Raw genomic sequence first — 16,646 nt, forward strand, 5'->3', positions numbered from 1 at the left:
ATACTACTCCCAAAATCAAGTAGAGCTCTCCTAATGCAAGATTTGCCGATTATAATGGAGATGGTGGGAGAACCGGGATCTCTGAGTTTTTGAGGAGTTTCACTCAATAAACGCATTGAATTGCTTTGTCAAGAAAGTCTTCTTCTTTACATTCAGTTTCCTCTTCACTATGCACAAGTCCTTCAAAAATTTTGCATATGAAGGAACCTACTGTATGACATCCAGAAGTGGGATATTAATCTTCACTTGCTTGAAGATTTCTTAAATCTCGTTGTGATACTTGTTCTTCTGGCCAGCTATCAACCTATGAGGATAGGGTACCACAGGTTGGTACTCCTTACTAGTCTCAGACTCCACATCAACCGACTTCTTCAATTATGGGCTTGCTTCCTCTGATTTTTCTTTGGTCTCATCTGCCTCAATTGCAACTTCAGGTTTCGGGGCAACTATTTGTCTCTGACTAGATATCTCAGGTTAGGAAACTTCTTTCCCATTTCTCAAAGTAATGACAACCTTTGTCGTCTCAATAGAATCCCTTGAAACATTATGCACTAGCTAATGTTGTTGCCGGTATACTTGAGGATTAGGCTGATGTTGTGCTGGAAATTTTCCTTTTTCTACAATACTCAACTGTGTACTTATCTTATTAATAGCACATCGCAGTTCATTGTTAGTTGTGGCCTGAATATGCATGAACTGTTGAAGAGTATCCTCAAGAGACTTCTTCGGTGGAATGGGTGCGACATTAGGTGGAAATCCTGGAGGTGAGTAGTGCTGAGAAATCGGATGTGGCTGATACAGGTACTGAGGCGGTGGTGCATAAGACTGAGGAGGCTGCTGAAACTGCTAAGAAGATTGACCAGATTGATCATTCCTCCATGAAAAATTTGAGTGATTCCTCTATCTCGGATTGTAAGTGTTCGAGAAAGGTTGGTTTGGAGCTTTGTTAACCAAATTTGCTGATTGAATCTGATCAGATCTACTCTCCTATATTATCGTCAAAATCGGACATTCCTGGGTCTTATGGCTAAAGTCGGCGCATAGAGAACACAACTCAACTGATTTCACCGCTTTCACCTTCTCTAACTTCATAACCTCTACCCTCCTAGCTAACGCAGCAATACGAGCCTAGACATCAGTTTCCTCTTTGATCTCATGTTTACCTCCACCACCAATTGCCCCGAGAGGTTGCATTGCCATTGGTGCCCGATCAGATCGTGTATTCCATTGTTGTGCACTTTCAACTAAGTAATCAAAGAATGATAGTGCCTAATCTGGTTCCTTGCTGAAGAACTCCCCATTACACATAGTCTGAACAAACTGCTTACAATTAGGAGTGAGGGTAGTGTAGAAATAATTTACCAGCCTCCAAGACTCAAACCTATGATGTGGATAGAAATTTATTAGCTCTTTGAACCTTTCCCAACACGTCCTCAGGAAATAGGTAAGAGGAATTAAATTATGTTAGGAATTTCTGAAAATTAATTGATTAAATTAAAGTATGATGTGAAAATATTATATATGATATTTTGATTTAACAGACATATAAGAAATAATAGTTTTGGGACTATCTTATGTTTTACTGGATAATTATTATTCTGTTAAATTTTACTGAAAATATGTGTGGCATGAGAAAGGATTTTTATTACTGTAAAATGAATATGTGAATATATTAAATGATGAGACGATTTTTGCTGAGATAAAAATAGATATGTTTGTAACGACCCTAATTCCTTAACATAATAAATGTATAAGTCGACTCGAACCCGTGGGTAACGGGGCACCTGTCAATCACAGCGAAAACCTAAGTAGTAGTAAAATAAAATCTCAATCATTCAACCATGAAACATAATACCAGAGTGTACTATAACATCAAAGTACTGTTACTATATACAACCTCCAAAAAGTCAAAATAACACTAGGATCATATAACAAAGACTCCTGATCCTAGTTTAACGCTTACCCTTCTAGTAAGGAAGCTCCAATCACTCAACGGCGGCCCTGACCCGCTGGTCTCTATGGGTTTACTGAAAATCATTTAACGTTCGGGGGTGAGACACTTCTCAGTAAGGGAAAATAAATTAAATACAGTTGTGTGGCAACATGAATATTTAAGGTACTGATACATATACAGTACATTTCATAACTTTGTAAACATTCATCATGTCATACTGGATAAACATATACTTTCATATTTGTTAATAAATCATAACATACATAAAACATCTGTTATAACTGTAATACTGAAAATATACCCAGGATGAATAGCTAGCTGGTGTCATGTATTACCCCCCATGACGGGTTATGCAGCCCGAAAGCGGGACCCGACAATGGCTGGCCGACCACTGCCGAGTCAAATATGTCTGTAAGTACGATGGGCCCGCCACACCCTGGTCCGGACTTCCAGGTGGACGTCCACACTCTACTGAAAGCCACATCGACTATCCATCTCCCACCCCTTCGTGGTGTGGTTAGCACTAATCTGATCATAAACATCTGATTTATAAGCTATGGTACCAAGCTCCTGAAACTGAACTAAACTAACATCCGGGTTCTGATAACATGTAATACATGATATATTAGCGGCCTTGTGCCGATCATTTACATAAATACGGCTTCACGCGAAAATCATAAATATGGCATCGCGCCAAAATCATACATAAATACGGCCTTGCGCTGATATCATAAATACGACCTCGTTTCGATAACATAAATACATGGCCTCGCGCCAGAATCGTTTCAGGTATATATATTCTAAAAATAAATCATTTATCATATATTCGTCAAAATCATCAGAACATAACTCATCTTTTCATAATATCAGAAAACATGCTTTGCTCATAAAATCTTTCATATCATAATACCTTTCGTATAAAATAATATTCATGCCACACATGTACTGTTAAAAATCATACTTCATATTCTAAAATCGTGGTTTTTTGGCATCTCATACATACATATACATTTTAATCATCATAACAGTATTTTCCAAACATACATTTCATTCGTAATAAAAAATTATAACATATGCTTTTCTGAAAATAGATTTACTCATAATTAATAATAATTTGCATGAAAAATAACTGTTTTAGTTTATTCCCTTACCTAACTACTGAGAAAGCCCCTAAAATATCCTAACTTGACCCCCATAGGATTTCCTGATTACTACCCTGAAACTGAAAATTCCTAGTATTAAACCTCAGTATTTTCATGCGTATATCATTTCCTATAACTATCGCAAGACCAAATTCAACTTAAAAAGCCTTACCTCAACTCAGGGATGATTCCCAACTTCGTTTCCCCAATGATCCACTCGGGCAAACTCGTAGAGAACTTTGTCAGGAGCGTTGTGGTGTTTTTGGATTATCGATCCGACGTATATCTGGCCCAAAAATGATGAGAGAGAGAGAGAGAGAGAGAGAGAGAGAGACAGAGAGAGCCAAAGGGGAGAGAGAGAGAGAGAGGGCGAAGATGGCTTAAGAATGAAGTTAAAAATCATATTTTTCATATATATAGAACCAGATTCATCGACGAGCCACGTCATTCGTCGATGAATTCTTCATAATTTCATCGACGAATTTTCTTCTACCCTCGTCGACGAATCCCCTGTGTTCGTCAACAAGTCCTTTAGTAATCACTTAAAATTATTTTTATCCCCTAAATGCAATGTCGTCGATGAACGCTACTTTACGGCCTCTTTCTGTTTATATTTCTATTTCTCTCTCTCTTAATTATTTAAATTCCATTTTTATTCGAGTTGTCACATTCTTCCCTCCTTATAAAATTTCATCATCGAAATTTGCTATTCTCATAATTCAGCATCCCCTATTAGGCAAAAATGGTCTACTCGTTTTATTACTTACCCTCACTTATGGCGGAGGAATACCGTGGTTACAACTCAAGTCTTGGGAGATTACATATACCAAAAGAAAATCCTCTCAAAACTAAAATACTACACTACTAAAACCATACATGTACCTGCCAAAGAAATATTACATATTTATTCACATTTCAAATTACATTTAAACTTCTAGGAATAGTTGTAGATATTCCTGTCTGATCTGTTCCTCGACCTCCCAAGAAGCCTCTTCAATTGCATGATTCCTCTACAAAACTTTTACCTGAGGAATCTTCTTATTACGTAGTTGTTGTACTTTCCTATCCAGAATCCATACTGGTATCTCCTCATACTCCAGTGAATCACTAAACTCTAACTCGTCATAACTGATAATATGAGAAGGATCTGGGACGTATTTCCTCAACATCGATATGCGAAATACGTCGTGAATTCTAGATAATGAAGGTGGTAAAGCTAACCTGTAGGCCACCGGTCCCACTTTCTCTAAAATCTCAAACGGACCGATGAACCTAGAGCTAAGTTTACCCTTCCTACCAAATCTCATAACTCCTTTCAATGAAGTTATCTTCAAAAATACGTGATCACCCACGTCAAACGCTAAATTTCTGCGGCGATTGTCGGCATAACTCTTCTGTTGGCTCTGAGCTGTACTAATTCTTTCCCTGATAAGCCGAACCTTATCATATGCCTACTGTACCATCTCTAGTCCCACAACTCGCCGCTCATTCAACTCATCCCAATACAATGGAGATCGATATCTCCTACCGTAAAGTGCCTTAAACGGTGCCATGCCAATATTGGACTGAAAACTGTTATTATACGCGAACTCTACCAGTGGCAAGAACTGAGTCCAACTGCCCCCAAAATCTAAAACGTACGCTCGGAGCATATCCTCTAATGTCTGTATTGTCCTCTCGGTCTGTCCGTCTGACTGAGGATGGAATGCCGTACTAAACGATAACTGAGACCCTAGAGCCTCCTGCAAACTCCTCTAAAATCATGACGTGAATTGCAGGTCTTGATCTCACACAATAGATACCGGCACCCCATGAGAACGAATTATCTCCTAGACATAAATCTCTGCCAATCGGCTGAGGGAATAGCTAATCTTAATAGGGAGAAAATGGGCAGACTTAGTCAACCAGTCAACAATCACCCAGATCGCATTCTGGCTATGTGATATCGATGGCAGCCCTGAAACGAAATCCATGGAAATATGATCTCACTTCCACTCTGGGATAAATAGTGGCTGCAACTGTCCTGCCGGTCTTTGGTGCTTAGCCTTTTCCTGCTAGCATGTCAAACACTAGGCTACATACTTGGTGATCTCTCTCTTCATGCCACTCCACCAGTATGACTCTTGCAGATCCCTGTACATCTTCGTACTGTTGGGATGAACTGTATACAAGGATCTGTGAGCCTCATCCAAAATAGTCCTCATAATGTCAGCATCAGCAGGAACACACAGTCTGGAATGGAACCGTAAAGCTCCGTCATCTGAAATGCAGAATTCCTCTCCCTGACCACTCTACACTCTGTCCATCACCTCAACCAATTCTGGATCGTCTTTCTGGGCAGCTTTAATTCTTTCCCGCAAAGTAGGATGTACCACTAAGCTGGCGATACATACTGGAGTATTACTCTCTATCAACTCAATGCCAAGTCTCTCCAGATCCATCATGATCGGATCCTGGATCTCCATAGCTGCCAACGCAGATACCCCAGACTTCCTGCTTAATGCATCAGCTACCACGTTTGCTTTCCTTGGGTGGTAACTGATAGTATAGTCAAAATCCTTAATCAACTCTAACCACTTTCTTTGTCTCATATTCAATTCCTTCTGGGTGAAGAAATATTTTAAACTCTTGTGGTTAGAGAAAATCTTGCACTGCTCGCCGTACAGGTAATGCCTCCAAATTTTCAATGCGTGTACCACTGCAGCTAATTCAAGATCGTGGGTAGGGTAGTTCCTTTCATATTCTTTCAACTGTCTAGATGCATAAGCCACTACCCTGCCATGTTGCATCAATACACAGTCAAGTCCCTTCAAGGACGCATCACTGTAAATAGTATAGCCCTCACCCCCTAACGGAATGACTAACACTGGCGCTGTGACTAACCTCTGCTTCAGCTATTGAAAACTCTACTCACAGCTGTTGTCCCATTCAAATCTAGCATTCTTCTTCATTATTCGTATCAAAGGCCCTGACAAAGTTGAGAACCCCTCGACAAAACGACGATAATAACCGGCTACCCCTAAGAAACTCCTAATCTCTTAGACGTTCCTCGGTCTAGCCCAGTTCACTACCACCTCAATCTTACTGGGATCTACAGAAATTCCATCTCCTGAGATAACATGTCCCGAAAACACAACTTTCTCGAGCCAGAACTCACATTTACTGAATTTGGCATATAGCTTCTTCTCCCTGAGCATCTGTAAAACCTGCCTCAAATGTATCTCGTGCTCCTCATGGCTCCTCGAATAGACCAATACATCATCAATAAAAACAACCATGAACTGGTCTAGGTATTGGTGGAAGACTTTATTCATCAAGTCCATAAATACCGCAGGAGCATTTGTCAGACCAAATGGCATAACAAGAAACTCGTAATGCCCATACCTGGTCCTAAAACCCATTTTCGATACATATTCCACTCTCACCTTTACCTGATGATAACCTGACCTGAGATCGATCTTGGAATATACCCATGTGCCCTGGAGCTGATCAAACAAATCATCGATACGGGGTAGAGGATACTTGTTCTTGATGGTAACTTTATTAATCTCCCTGTAATCTATGCACATCCTCATAGTCCCGCCCTTCTTCTTCACAAATAGCACTGGAACTCCCCACGGCGATACACTAGGTCGTATGAAGCCCTTTTCAAGCAAATCCTACAACTGGTCTTTCGATTCCGCCAACTTTGCCAGCGTCATTCGATACGGTGCTTTAGAGATAGGCGCTGTACCTGGAAGTAGATCAATAGGGAAATCTACTTCATGATCAAGCGGCAAACCTGGTAATTCATCTAGGAACACATCTGTAAATTCTTTCACCACAGATGTGTTAATAAGTTTCAATTCATTTTATGACAATTCCTTCATAATAGCCACGAATCCTAGACAGCCATTCTGGAGCAGTCTCCTCACCTGAACAGTTGAGACCATCTGAGGTAAAGATTACGCTCGTGACCCTGTAAATCTAAATTCTGGTTTCCCTGGAAGTCTGAATATCACTTCCCTAGCACGATAGTCTATAATAGCAGAATTAGCCGCTAGCCAATCCATGCCGAAAATATATCAAACTCGTGCATATCTAATACCACCAATTCAGCAGATAAAATCTTCCCGTGAACATCAACTGGACAACCATAGAGTACCCTACTACATCTCACCGCTGACCTGGTCGGTGTAGCCACTAATAGCTTGACGTCTAATGATTGCGTTTCTGCCCCACATAATTTAACACAATCCAAGGACACAAACGAATGTGTGGCACTAGAATCAAAAAGTGCAATACCTTTAAATGAAAACATACTAACAATACCTGTCACCACGTTGTCGGCCACCTCAATGTCGCCCGACGTCAAAGCGAAAGCTCTGGCTGGGGCCGTATTCCTCTACTGGCCTCCTCGTGGTGCCTAGTAACCTCCTCATGTAGGTCTAGGAGTAGGAGTAGTACCAGTTTGTATCAGACACTCCCTCATCATATGTATTGGCTCCCCGTACCTGTAGCAGACACCTTGCCCAGCACAACACTCTCCCAGGTGCCTCTTTCCATAAGATGGACAAGCTGGAGATGACTGCACACCCTGGAAACCGCGATTCCTGGTCTCCTGTATCTGGTCTCTATAATGGCCACCTCTTTTCCATGCAGCACAGCGGACTCCCTGCTGGGAAACAGAAGGTGCGAATCTCTTCTTCTGTTTCTGTTCCTTAGCCTCCAACTGATCACCAATCTCCGCTATAGTGGCTCGATCCACCAGCTCGACAAAGTCCTGCAACTTCAATATCGATACCTGCTTGTATATTTCTCTCCTCGGGCCTCTTTCAAACTGCCGTACCTTCTTCGCCTCATTTGGAATGATGTACGGGGCAAAGTGAGATAGTTCAATGAAGCTCGCCGCGTACTGCTACACTAATAGCTGTCCTTGCTTTAGATTCAGGAACTCCTCAATCTTAGCCTCCCTGGAAGAGGTTGGAAAATACCTGTCGAAGAATATTTCCTTAAACCGATCCCACGTCATCTCTACAGGTACAGTCCTCTGCTGTTTTAATAATCTCGCAGCCGACCACCATCTCTCAGCCTCTTCAGTCAATTTATATGTGGCAAATAGTACCCTCTGCTCCTCAGAACACTACAGTACTACAAATATCTTCTCCATCTCTTGCACCCAATTTTCAGCGATTGTAGGATCCGTCCCTCTTGAGAAAGCTGTAGGACTCATTTTAATAAACTTCTCAATCGAAATACCGTGGCCTGCTAGTGGACCACCCTGTTGCTTCGAACTCCTAGCAATCTCTGCCATAACCTGCTGTGCTATGCTGCGTAAAATGGCATCTGAATCACTACCCGCAGGGCTTGAGGGTTCAGTACCCTCACTCCCATTGGTGTGGGCACTATTGCCACCAAGGTCCATCTTGAAAAACATGATAACTTAACTCAAAACCCCTTCACTATACATGTCACTCAACTCATATAGTATATTCTCTTAATTAACTCATCTCTCTTAATCTCAATTCAAGGTTCAATCCTGCAACCTAGATACCCAACTCGACGATAGTTTACAATGAATTTCCTGAAATTGTCACCCTAGGAAAATCACACAAACCACCACGGAAGTCCTGCATCTAGACTACAAAATCAGACCTCAAATTCCCTTATCCTATACTCTGGTATTATTACCACTGCACTCTATAGTGTATAGAACCAAGTATCCTAGGCTCTGATACCAAATGTAACAACCTTAATTTCCTAACATAATAAATGTATAAGTCGACCCGAACCCGTGGGTAACGAGGCACCTGTCAATCACAACGAAAACCTAAGCAGCAGTAAAATAAAATCTCAATCATTCAACCATGAAACATAATACCAGAGTGTACTATAACATCAAAGTACTGTTACTATATACAACCTCCAAAAAGTCAAAATAACACTAGGATCATATAACAAAGACTCCCGATCCTAATTCAACGCTTACCTTTCTAGTAGGGAAGCTCCAATCACTTAACGGCCGCCCTGACCCGCTGGTCTCTCTGGGTTTCCTAAAAATCAATTAACGATCGGGGGTGAGACACTTCTCAGTAAGGGAAAATAAACTAAATACAGTTATGTGACAACATGAATATTTAAGATACTTATACATATATAGTACATTTCATAATTTTGTAAACATTCATCATGTCATACTAGATAAACATATACTTTCATATTTGTTAATAAATCATAACATACATAAAACATTTGTTATAACTATAATACTGAAAATATACTCAGGATGAATAACTAGCTAGTGTCATGTATTACCCCCCATGATAGGTTGTGTAGCCTGAAGGTGGGACCCGAAAATGGATGGCCGACCACTGCCGAGTCAAATATGTCTGTAAGTACGATGGGCCCACCACACCCTGGTCCAGACTGCTAGGTGGACATCCACACTCTACTGAAAGCCACACTGACTATCCATCTTCACCCCCTCGTGGGGTGGTTAGCACTAATCTAATCATAAACATTTGATCTATAAGCTATGGTACCGAGCTCCTGAAACTGAACTAAACTAACATCTGGGTTCTGATAACATGTAATACATGATATAATAGCAGCCTTGTGCCGATCATTTTAATAAATACGGCCTCGCGCCGAAATCATAAATATAGCCTCGCGCCAAAATCATACATAAATACGGCTTCGCGCCGATATCATAAATACGACCTCGTGCCAATAACATAAATATGATCTCGTGCCAATAACATAAATACATGGCCTAGCGCCAGAATCGTTTTAGATATATACATTCTAAAAATAAATCATTTATCATATATTCGTCAAAATCATCACAACATAACTCATCTTTTCATAATACCTGAAAACATGCTTTGCTTGTAAAATCTTTCATATCGTAATACCTTTCACATAAAATAATATTCATGCCACACATGTGCTGTTAAAAATCATACTTTATATTCTAAAATCGTGGTTTTCTGGTATCTCATACATACATATACATTTTAATCATGATAGCAGTATTTTCCAAACATACATTTCATTCGTAATAAACAATTATAACATATGGTTTTCTGAAAATAGATTTACTTATAATTAATAATAATTTGCATGGAAAATAACTGCTTTAGTTTATTCTTTTACCTGGCTATTGAGAAAGCCCCTAAAATATCCCAGCTTGACCCCCGTAGGATTTCCTAATCACTACCCTGAAACTGAAAATTCCCAGTATTAAACCTCAGTATTTTCATGCGTACATAATTTCCTATAACTATTACAAGACCAAATTCAACTTAAAAAGCCTTACCTCAACTCAGGGATGATTCCCAACTTTGTTTCCCCAATGATCCGCTTGGGCAAACTCATAGAAAACTTCTCCAGGAGTGTCATGGTGATTTCGAATTTTCGATCTGACGTATATCTAACCAAAAATGAAAAGAGAGAGAGAGAGAGCTGAAGGGGAGAGAGAGAGAGGGCGAAGATGGCTTAAGAATGAAGTTAAAAATAAGATTTTTCATATATATAGAACCAGATTCGTAGACTAGTTACGTCATTTGTTGACGAAATTTATGGCCTCCTTCTATTTCTATTTCTATTTCTTTCCCTCTTAATTATTCAAATTCCATTTTTATTCGGGTTGTCACAATGTTGATATGCGATATGTACAAATACGTTTTACACTGATATGATGATATGAGTTATATACATATATGTTCAATATAGATACATTGATATGAGATATATACAGACAAGTTTAATCAGATATGATGATATGTGATCTATACATACGCAAATTTCATTGAAATGTTGAAACGAGATATGCACAAACATGGTGAAATATGATGAACATCCATGAGTTATAGACGAGATGTGTTATTTACACAAGGATACTCATGAGCTTGAGCATGTTTATGAGAAATGAAAGCTTTTGAAAATATATTATTATGTATATTGAGTGGTGGAAATGAGAACCCAATTGGTTAATGTAGAGACCCAAACCCATAAATAAGGAAATAAATCAAAAAGAGTAAAAGGTAATTTTGGCAGGCTTCGTTGACGAAGCCAAGGTTCTCGTCAACAAATTCCATATAAGGTTCGTCGCTGAAATTCAGAGCCTCGGTGACGAAGAGATCCCGACATATCAGACTAGGGTTCATCGACGAAAGAAGAGGTTCATCAACGAAGAGCCTTCTGTGGCTCGTCGACGAAGACACCATATGTCGACGAGTTTGACTGGGTCAAGGGGTTTATAAATATCTTTTTTAGTTGCTTAATGGTTAAGAAACCACAAAAGCTCTCTCTCTCTCTCTCTCTCTCTCTCTCCGATCCTCCACTGTTCGTCACCGGAATCCATGTTCTGACGTTACTACGTGGATCAGGGGGAAAACCTCTATGGTTATAGCAAATCAGATCTTCGTTTCGAGGATTTTCAAGTTTCATTCCGAAATCGAGGTAAGGGTCTAATTTCATTTTTGGTTCTGTAGATCTATAGTAAATAAGATTGTATTTAAGTACGGTTCTTCGGTTTATAGGTTCTGAGAACTTGGTTCGTTGTTTTGGGAGCCGTATAGCTTGTGTTTAAGTATTCAAAAAAAGGTAAGGGGATTTGTTTACATCAGTATTTTGAGAAAACTAAACTACTAAAAGTTAGCTTATGTTTATATGCACGTATTGACTGCTTAACTGCAAAGTTTCACTGGGTAAAAATACCGGTTTTACGATTTTACGGTTTTGGTAAAAAAGAAGGTTTTGGCGTATGATCTCCAAACTTTTTAAAACTTCTTTATTTGTATTAATCTTAATGTAGGAGATGCTTGAACCCCTTGTTTTCCATTTAAATGATATTTATCGATTTATGTGCTATATAGCGGATCTTGACCAAACGAGTGTGACATATGATATAAAATAGAATATGTGAATTTGTTTAAATATGTATATGAACTATGGGAATTGGAGTTCCATTTTTCTATCTAAAAATGTGGAAAACAGGTGCCGGTTATATACCGAGCTTTGTATGTGAAAAAGGTTAAACCGAGAATGTGTGCGCTGATTTATATCACAGTATGAATGAATGAGTTTGTGAAAATACTGGAACTGCACAGGTGATTTATGAATTGGAAACAAGTTAATTTGGTTTTATTGTAAATTGTATATATGATATTGGGACCACAACTTGTTACTATGAGAGCTTTAAAAAGCTCAATGTTATGTGAGAGCCTTAAAAAGCTCAATGTTATATGAAACCTTAAAAAGTTTAAGCGTGGTTTCGTTACTATATTCTGGATACAGTGCAACCACACATCTGATTTTCAATGTGGGTATCGAGATAGTTGGCTGGGTTGGAGTGTGCCACTGGTGGATTAATGGACCAGGTGAATTCAGTTAGACTATAGTAAATCGCACAACCCACGTCATGGGGTAGTGTTGGCATAGTTATTATTGTTTCTAAGCTGGACGATGTTCTAAATATGCATATACTTGATTTAAAAACTAAAATGGGCAAAGTCATAGGTTTGAGTATCGACAAACAGACACAATCACGAGAATTTAGGGATGATTCTCTACAAGTCTAGCGGGACGAAATTCTCGTGGGGGTGTTGGGTCAAAACCCAAAATTTGGGGTACGGGGGCTATTAAGAGGTTTATTTTTAATTAATTAGCATTAATTTAGAAATACTAAAATATTGAGCATCTGGGGCTGAAGTAGGATTTTTGAAATTTAGGGTCCGGATAAGCGTCGCGGGTGTAATTTTGGGACCCGCAGGCAAAATTTAGAAAATTAAGTGGGGGTGTTAAATAATAGTTTAAATATTAATTTGAAGTATATGGAGCCTAGGGAAGGCTAGATGAGTATTATTTTGGAAAAATATATTAATTAATCCGGGAAAAATGCAAATTGCAGGAGTTAAAATTCGGGCACCGAGGGCGTACGATTTGGGATTCTAGAGAGACTCTCAGTAAGTCAGGTAAGGGGAATAAATTATAACAGTCTTTTTATGAAAATTATGGGTTGAGAAATATGTGAAAATGACGTATGTTACTTTACTTGAAATTTATTATGATATAAATATCAGATGAAATTTGTGTGGCATATGATTTATATTGAAAAATGTTTAAACTGAGTTAGATGATTTACCCTGTGAAATATATAATACTGAAATGAGTTTTAATATGAGAATTGAAATGTGGGAAAATGATGAAAGTGAAATGTGCAAGAAATGTATTCTTTGAGAAAATGAAGAAGTGTGAAATATGGAAATGTGTTTTGAGAAATATTGAGTAATTGTGAAATAAGATATGTATATGATAGTATGAGATGAGATGAATTATTAACTGAGAAAATATCATTTAAATGATGAAATGTGTTGAGAATACTGATATTGAAATGTGAAAATGTGAAATGAAAATATTGCAATGTTTATTCTGCAATATGAAAATGAGAAATGTGGAAATACGTGAAACATGAATGATAAAATGCCAATACTGCATAATGATTGCAGGTGTGTGGTGGTAAACCCTGTTGGATGGTTATGATATTAAGCACGGTACCGTTGCTAGTGGTGTTAGTGCAAACCATATGGACTCTTGGAGCGTGTAGCGTGACAGTCGACTGTGCCATTGTGTAGGGTTGTTGGGCCCCCTGAGTCCGGATCAAGGTTATAGGCCAGCTAGTCGTACTACAGATGCGATATGTGATATGATATTTGATCTAACCGGGTCGGCCAACCGCGGTTAGATCCATCCTTCGGTCCGCACAACCTTGACCATGGGGGGAAGCATGGCGTGGATAGAAATATCCTTAGGGTGGTCACGTGTTACATATGCGATGTTGGTATTTGATACCAAGGATACTCATGAGCCAGAAAGTAAAATGGAAACGGAAAGTGAAAGAATGATAAAATTGGCTAAAATAAGAAATGATAGAAAGAATGGAAATTGAGAAATAAAGAATGATAAAATTAAGAAATGGAACCGTGTGAGTTAATAATATAAATAATTGAGGCAAAGTGAAACTCCCCGCCTGAGGGCTTACTGAGTAAGGTGAGTGCCCTGATAGGTATCAGATGTGGCCATACGTGGTTGCATAATGTGTTAGGGCAGAGGGAAGCTACCTGTATGGGCAGGTAATCTTCCATTTTCTCAGGAACTTCGCGGTAAATATGTGTTGGAAGTTATTGAATTTGAGAAATGATTTTAAAGATTATAAAAGCTTGTGTTGTATATCTATATGATTATGAGAATGTGTATATCTGTGTATTTTCTCAGATGAAACATTGTTTTGAAAAGTAAAGTGTATTATAATTGAACTCATATGGCCACACACTGTAAATAATTTACTCCTTCTTATTGTGATGTGTCTCACCCAATTTATCTAAATTTTGCAAGGAACAGAGACCGACCGGGTGATAGAGCTCCGTGACAGTAGGGAGCTGGAACCTTGATATACATGGTGAGTTTGGACTAGGGTTGTATTGTTTTTGGGTATGAGATAATATTGTGTATATGTGTATATTGATAATCTGGGTATTGTATTATGACTAATATGTATATATTGTCTTCCGCTGTTAGGTTGTATAATAAAATAACTTTTTACCTAGTACCCAATGCGGGTTGGGTAGTACGAATGATAGTAGGATTGTTGACGTGGCCGATTTGTGAATGTTATGGATGACATGGGATTATTTATTTATTATTGAAAAAAAAAAATTGTACGAAAATCGGGGCGTCACACTACCCTAATCTAGGGAACTCTCTCTTGTTATGATGCTAAACCATCTATTGTAGGAATTATGTCTGTATATCTCCTATACGAAAGTATTGAAAATATGCTATATATATGTAACTGCTTTCTACTGGTTTGAATATGTATGGTCACACACTGATGTAATACCTTCCACTTTATTGAGAAGTGTCTCACCCCAACATACAATCTTTCTTTCAGGTCCTGCAAGACGTTGGTCCTAGTTGCTAAAGGGACTTGGAGGGTCATATTGTATTTAAATTACGTAAGTGTTTTGTATTTGTAATAGACTTAGTTCAGAATGTCTTTTTTGGGGGTTGTAAAAACAGGTTATGTTTTAAGTACAATCGTATGTATGTGAGAATACAGTTAGAAACTCTGGTATGTATTTTAGATTTCCATATGGATGTTTATATTTTCCGCTGTGCATGATATTACAGATCAATATGAAACACCCGTATGTCCCTATTCAGGGCGGGTGGTATATGTATGTTTATCAGAGACAGGTGTATTATACAGGTGTAGTATCACTCTGAGGCCTTATAATGGGCCAGGGCATTACAGTTAATGATATGAGAGCACAGTACCATTGCTAGCGATTGAGTTAGTGCAACCACACAGCTCGGGGAGCGTGTTGGTAATGGAAGTCAATTGGGCCTTCAAAGAGATGTTGACTGTCCCTGGGTTTGGACCATGCTGCGGTGGGCCAATTGTACCATAGACGAGGTATTTTGACTTAGCCTAGTAGGCCAACCAGGGTTAAGTCCTACCTTTGGGCTGCACAACCCAGTCATGTGGGGTTATTACATATGGTGATATGAATGAGTTCCTCATTACAAATGCAATACACTCATATGATGATACTTTGACATATATGTTATTTTGTACATAGAAATGTTTATTGAACATGATTATATTTTTGAGAAAAAAAAGGAATGGCTGCAAATGTATATATATATATGGATATGAGTACATTTACTATGATTTCTCAGTTAAGTTAATATTTATACAAACACGATATGATACCCTAGAACTCATATGCCACACACTGATAATAATTTATTCTCACTTACTGAGAGTTGTCTCACCCCAAAGATCTTAAACATTTCAGGAAATCCAGGTCGCCAGGCGGAGCGAGCTCCGAGATAGAGGAGGAGTAGATTATTATAGTCAGGGTATGTTTTTATTTTGGGACTGGGAGTATGTTTGAATAATCCTTGGGATATCTGATGGATTAGTTTTGGGGGTTTGTATGTATATTTTTGGAGTTCTTAGTACTCTGGTATTGTATATAAAGTATAAGTGCATTATGTTTTCCGCTGCACAGTTAGAATGTGAATATGGATAGGTAGATCCCTAGTACCCCACCTTGGGCCTGGGTTGTCTGGTTTATTATTAATAGGGTATCAGAGGTATATGACTATTTTGAAAAAAATAAAATTTCAGGGCGTCACAACTTGGTATCAGAGCTTAGGTTGTTAGATTCTACAGACTTTAGTAAACAACGGATAGAAATACCAAAGTATAGGAATGAATTTTGATGAGGATAAGAGATGTGTAGACTGTGATTACAGTAAGTCATTGTTGGAGGTTAAGATTGGTATTTAGGATTCCGTCTCGCAGCTTGGAGGTAGGAAATTTCGTGGTGGTTTCTGTGATTTTCCTGGGGTGACAATTTTAGGAAAATCATAGTAAACTATCGCTGGTTTTTGTTTTTGAGTGGTAAGACTTAATCTTAAATTGGGAGTAAGGATGTTAAGTTGTTTGGTCATGTAAGGTTATAGTATATTTTATATAGTTCAATGACTATATCGACCGT

The sequence above is a fragment of the Malania oleifera genome, chromosome 6, assembly GCF_029873635.1.
Source record: "Malania oleifera isolate guangnan ecotype guangnan chromosome 6, ASM2987363v1, whole genome shotgun sequence".
NCBI classification, from domain to species: Eukaryota; Viridiplantae; Streptophyta; class Magnoliopsida; order Santalales; family Ximeniaceae; genus Malania; species Malania oleifera.